The sequence below is a fragment of the Drosophila hydei genome, unplaced genomic scaffold (assembly GCF_003285905.1).
Source record: "Drosophila hydei strain 15085-1641.00,03,60 unplaced genomic scaffold, DhydRS2 tig00008119-arrow-pilon, whole genome shotgun sequence".
Lineage (NCBI taxonomy): Eukaryota > Metazoa > Arthropoda > Insecta > Diptera > Drosophilidae > Drosophila > Drosophila hydei.
The window spans coordinates 3,250,001-3,256,536 of record NW_022045830.1 but is presented as its reverse complement, the minus strand read 5'-3'; the positions used below and the strand labels follow the sequence as shown (position 1 = coordinate 3,256,536).

General features: G+C 40.2%; 1 protein-coding gene across 1 annotated transcript in view; it reads left to right on the top strand.

The window, feature by feature from the left end:
* The first annotated feature begins 392 nt into the window (after positions 1-392).
* LOC111595233 (aminopeptidase N-like) overlaps positions 393-6,536 on the top strand; it is a 13,525-nt gene continuing 7,381 nt past the window's right edge. Inside the window, exon 1 of the mRNA XM_023308869.2 lies at positions 393-450. The gene's annotated coding sequence lies outside the window, so the exon portion shown is untranslated. The remainder of the gene's footprint in view (positions 451-6,536) is intronic.

The window sequence follows — 6,536 nt, the reverse complement described above, 5'->3', positions numbered from 1 at the left end:
TGTGTGCAAGTGAGTGTGTCTCTGTGGGCGCGCGTATGTGTGTGTGCATTCAAATTTACAGAAATCGCGCATACGCTGCGTAAGCCCTGCCATTAGATATTGCAAGCAAAGTTCTGGCTGCCCGCTGTGAGCGCGTGTGTGCGAGGGTGTGTGTGTGTGCGTGTGCTTTTTTTTTTTGATAAAGGTTTCTCAAAAGCCAGAACTGCGCCGACGCCGAAGCACGAATTCGTTTCGTTTAAGCCGCCTGCTGTTGCTTCGACTGCGAAAAGCGACGCTCAGTCATGCTCTCTCTCTCTCTACTTCTCTATGTGTGTGTGTGTGTGCGTGTGTGTATGCGTGCAGCATTGCGCCTATAAGATAAAAGCGCCGTGCTATGAAAATCTTTAGATTGCCGCCGACCAGCGAACGGCTCGCATTCACGTCTTGCTAACAGTAGCTCAAAGCGGTTCGGTTAGTTCAGTTGCATATATATATATATATATATACATATATATTTATATATATATCAAAATTATATATATATATATACCTACTTAAATCTATACAAGCCTAGCTAAGTGCACACAGCCCAAGCTCAAGCCCTGCTTTAAAATAAACAAAAAATATAATTCGCAAAGCAACAAAACTAGTTTAGGCCTGAGACAAAAAGCAGCGACAGAAACAATTTCTTACTCATAAAATAAACTGAAAACAATAAATCGCAATTTAAATCAAACAAATATCGTGTAATTCGAAACGTTCGCAAACCATTTGACAAAAGTGTTATCCAACTACTCGTGGCAAAAGCCTTTTCGCTCAGCAACGCCCAGCAATCAATGGAGAACTATAATTTATATATATATATATATATATATATATATACATACACACATAAATATATATATATATATATATATTATATATAATTGATATATATTTAGTCGAAGCTGTTGCAAATCAATTTAGTGTTTCGTAGGCAAAGTGCTTCAAGTTCAATTGATATGTCAATGCCATGCGCAGCTGAAATCAGTGCAGCAATTGCGACACGTTAACGGTTATGCAATTTGAATCGGTTATATTGTTCCAATAACTAACTTTAATTGCTGATAGTTCAGGCAATTGAGCTGCAGCTGCATAGCATACATATCATTTGAATAATATTAGCTTTGCAATTTCGAAACAGTTTCGAATCGGTTTTTTTTTCAAATTTATCAAAGTTTAATTTTTTTTGGTTTACTTCAAGTAAATCTTTAGTCTAATAGTGCATCGAAGGCAGTCATCTAAAAATTTCTTTATGTGGCCTAATCTCAAACGGTTATATATGTTTTTTTGTGTGTATCGGTTATAGTTAAAACTCAGTTTTGACTTAGAAAAATAATGCTATACATTTTATAGTTTTTAAGTAAAAATTCGTGTATACTCATAATATTGAAACGGCTTAAACGGTTTTTATCGGTTATATGTAGCTTACTTTGTTAAGGCTCTTAAAGTATTTAGATTTCGAAATATATTCAAATACTTTACTTAAATATTATTCAAAAGAAAATATAGTATATGAAATTTAATATGGAAAATGAATTTTAGTCATATTTTAGCAGGGTTATAAATCGGTTATTTACTAATTTTTTTAAAATACTTTTGTTAAAATTTGATTTTAAATCAGAAAGTTTGAGAAATTATATGAGAAATAATTTTTTTTAATTTTTATATATATATATATATATATAATTATATATATATATATATATATATATATATATATATATATATATATATATATATATATATATATATATTTTTTTTTTTTTTTTTTATTGAAAATACTTTGAAATAAATTAGAAGTTTCCGTTTAATATATTTTTATATAGGTCACAGTTTATATATATTTCATAGTTCAATTGATTTTGTTGTATTTACCCAAATAATATTTGAATCTTGATATTTCCACTAATGTTAGCAGCAGCTATATAAAGTCTTAAAAAATATATCCAATAGAATCAAAGCAAGTCATAGGAGTCTATAAATATATAATATAGTTTTTAGAGCTAGCAAAGATGGTTGAAGATGAACTTAAAGAGTCGTTAATCCAGCGATATAAAACATATATTTCAGAGCTATATATAGAGAGAGCACAAGTTCTGTATGCAATGGGCACATCTTGAGCCCCGTTGCTCAGCTTTGTCAAAGATTGAATCGCACTTTCACAGATCGCTCACAAAAAAGCCTGTTCCATGGGCGAGTGTGGCGCAGTCGCATTCTGTCCTATTTCTAATTGCCTTCAAAGAAATGACCCAATCGAAAAACTATCAGTGTTTTGAGCATGCAGCGCTCATCATGCTGTCAACTACGGTCGACTTTCGAATCAGGTTCAACATGTTCTCAATGCATAAACAAAGCGCGGCTTCCCCATCTCCCTTCATAGGTGCAGAGAGTGGGAAATATGTTAATACGGGAGTTCAATGTCCGCACCCACAAGCAGCTTTTGCATAAATAAACACACACACACACACACACACAGCTTTGACTCTGATTGAGTATAAAAAAAAACGAGTTGTAAGTTCGCATCTGGTTTATCCAGTTGTTGTTCTTTCATACGCTTTACATGCATATAGCTGTGTGTATGAGAGAGAGAGGGAGATGGCTCTCTTCCAGCTGGTAGAGAGATGCTCTCCAAATGATCTCGCCTGATACTAGAAGCGTTACAAGCTCTGACGCTCCAGTTTAAACTGGCTGGTGACTTGCTATGCCAAACACCTGACGCGCAGTGCCGCACATTTTGCACACAATCAGCATAATAATAGTATAAAATAATAACAAATAAACGCCAGGGCAGTGCAAAATACAAAAAATACAAAAATACAAAAAAGCAAAAAACTTCCATTAGTCAGAAATAAAATAATTCAAGTTTCATTGGCCCAGACCTTAATACGTGTTCGGCATGGGCAAATGGCTCAAAGATGCCCAACAACAACCAAGGAAATTTGCATTAAACAAAAATAAATAAATAAACTCAGCTGCAATATCAGACATATCCCATTTCGAATGCCCTTCGTTTGGTCTTGCGAGGTGAAAGCAGCTCGAAAAGAATATTTAAAACTAGTTTCGAGCAAGTTTTTGTTTTTGACCGAGAAATTTTGTTAAATTACAAATAAATTAACACTAAAAAATATAATTTATTTGACATGCAACTCAGCTGAGGCAGAACTGAAAGTGGCACTTCGGCAAATGAATACACTTTTAAAAAATGGGGCCTCTTATAGAGCATTTGCTCATAGGCCATATACAGACTATTCTATATAATAATCCGATTCAGCGAGAGAAATTATTTTTTTTTTTTTTTTTTTTTTTTTTTTTTTTTCGTTTTTATTTCTTTATTTTGTTGCAGCTTATTGTCTTAGACTCTATAGCGCATTTAGCTCTAAACCTTAACTAATGGGAGGGCAGATATGCCAATTATTCTGCACTTGTAGCTACTATCTTAATTAGTTCTAATATTGTCTAGAGGATGCAATCTCTTCAGTCTTCGCCTATTGTTGTTTATAGCCAGGTTGCTTGCGAGATGGTTAGGATGCGCTGCAAGTCTGTCCGCGTATCTTGAACTGTGTCGCCCAATGAGTTCAGCAACTGTGGGAATTGCTAAATCCCTATGTAAGACTGAGTTTCTTACAAACCAGCTGGCTCCAGTCCATCTGCGTAGTGCTTTATTCTGCAGGGTCTGAATTTTGTTCCTTGTAGTCTTCGCCGAGGAGCCCCATAGAGAGATACCATATACGAAGGTTGGGACAACTATTGCCTTGTAGATGGCGGCCTTGCTGCTGTAAGACAACTTGCTTGAAGCTCTCAGCATCCAGTCGAGGGTTTTTAGCTTGCTTTTGCATTTTGAGGTTACTTGACTTATGTGCGCTTTAAAAGTCAGCCTTCTGTCAAGAGTGATACCAAGGTACTTTACTTTTGAGGCTTTGGGAATAGTGGGCCCCAATGCAACGCTTGGGCAATCTCCTCTTCTAGTGGCGAAGGTAGTATGTACAGACTTTTGTGCATTAATGGTGATACACCACCGTTTTGCCCAGCGTCCGAAAGAGTCCAGATATTTTTGTAGTGAGTCTGAAGCTTCTTGCGCAGATACGTGACGTGATAAGATGGCGGTGTCATCTGCATAGGTCGCTATGAGTACTGCATCTGTACTTCCTATATTTGGCTCGGGAGTTGGCATATCTCCTGTGAATAAAGTATAAAGTGTTGGGCCTAGAACACTACCCTGTGGTACTCCAGCCATAATTGGTCTAGTCAAGGATACTGTTTGCCCCCTTGACACTTGGAAGGTTCTTCCAATAAGGTATGAGGATAGCAACGCGAAAAATGGGGCTGGAAGGGTGGTCCTCACTTTCTGCAGCAGTCCCAGGTGCCAAACTCGATCAAACGCCTGTTTGATGTCTAAAAAGACGGCAGAGCAGTACATCTTTTCTTCAAAGGCTCCAAGGATATGGTGCACAACTCTGTGAACCTGTTCCGGTGTTCCATGCTGTCTCCTGAAGCCAAACTGATGGTTTGGAATGGCCTCCTGGCGTCCCAGATGTGTCAGTACTCGTTCCAGAAATATTCTTTCGAATATTTTGGAGAGTACTGGCAACAGGCTAATTGGTCTGTACGACTCAATTTCTCCCACGGGTTTGCCAGGCTTAGGAATCATCACAATCACGGCGCGCTTCCAGCAGGCTGGAAAGTGCCGGATGCGGAGCATGGCGTTGTACACCATAGTTATGTAGTCTATGGTGGAGTCAGGCAGTGCTCTAAGGACTCTGCCGTTTATTAGATCATATCCAGGGGATTTTTTTGCCTTCACTCTTCTGATGTGTTCAAGAACCTCTTCTTTTGTACATCCAGTTATCTGGTCTTCAGCTGGGAGGGGCGAGAGAACGATGTCTTCTGTTGCTTCGATTTCTGAGGCCTCTGCGGTAATCACCGGCGTGAATTGGTCTTGAAGGTGGTTTGCAAAAGCCTCAGCTTGAGCTTCGTCTCCAATGTGCCAGGAACCAGAAATGCTCCGAATGGGATGACGTCGTATTGGCTGCCGTTTGAGCTTTCTTGTAAATTTCCATAATTGAAACTCTGCGTCAGTGGGCGATTCAGCTCGTACCAGCGCATCGCTGATACACCTCTTTTGAAGCAGGGCGAGAGCAGCTTTAAGATGCCTCGTGGCTTCGTTGTACATGGATTTGGCATCAGGCGTGCGTAATCTTAACCAGCGTCTCCTGGCCCATCTTTTGTGTATTAGTAGGTGTTGGGCCTCCAAGGTGAGGGGGATGTTGTACGGAGACTGTTGTCTTGTTTGGCAAGATGGTGGGGCGGCTTGGTGCGCAGCTTTGACTATTTCTTCCTGCAGTTTGTTTGCTGCGTAGTCCACGTCTTCAGGAGTGTTAAGTTCCATTTCTATGTGCAAAGAGTAATGGAGCTCGCGCCTAAAGACTCCTAAATCTGATCCTGCTGGCAGTAGTTGTTTCCTAATGGGCAAGGGCTGTGGCTGCGCGTGGATTGTGACTATTAGTGGCAGGTGGTCAGAGGATAGGTCCAAGGATTCTTCAATGGTCAATTGCCGGTCACAGATGCCTTTGTAGACAGCGAAGTCGATTGCCGAGGGCCTGTGTCCATTAATTGGGTAACGGGTGGGGGCTCCAGTCGCCAATATGCTGAATTGTAAGTTTTGAATCGCCTCAAATATGACTTCTCCGCGACGATTCGCACTATTGCTTCCCCAAAATGGGTGCCATCCATTCCAGTCGCCGCCGATGAGGGTCTTATTCAACCTTTGGCCTAGAACCTGTTCCATGTGATGATCACACAGACCAGTGTTTGGCGGAAGATAAATTGACGCAACTTCGATCGCTCCAATAGACGTAGGCAGGGTGATGGCTGAGACCTGCATTGTTGCGTTGCAAATTGGCAGTAAAGGTGTATGCGGTATTGTTGCTCGTATGAGGATTGAGGATCCACCAAAGCAGTTTGCTCCTTCACCATGAGCCTGATAGTGTTCGTATCCGAAAATTTGTGTAGTGGGGCACTCATGAGTTTCTGTTATTAACATTATATCTATGTTTTCTTGTGAGAGAAACGCAGCCAGTTCCTGAGTCTTGTTTCTCAGGCCATTGGCGTTCCAGATACCCACACGTAAAGCCATTATTTGTAGGCAAGCTTGGTTATGATGGCCATTAAACTGTTTAGCATGGTTGCTTGTTGGGATTGTACTTCTCGCATCGCTTTGAGCTCGGCATTAATTGCGTCAAACTGACGTTGTTGTTGCTGAAGCATTTCAGTGAACAAAGTGTCACTTGTGGTATTCTTATTTGACGGTCCACCTCTAGCGGCCTGTGCGTAAGAAACACCACTAATAGGCGTTGCAAAGCTCGTGGCTTGGGTAATGCTCCGGGGCCTTGTAATTTCGGAAGCAGTACTCGGACCCGTAGACGGTGTTTGTGTGGGACTCCTTTTTTGTGCTGGGGATTGCAATTTGCGCAACCGCTTGTATACTTGGCAGCCCTTATAGTTGGCTGGGTGCTGTA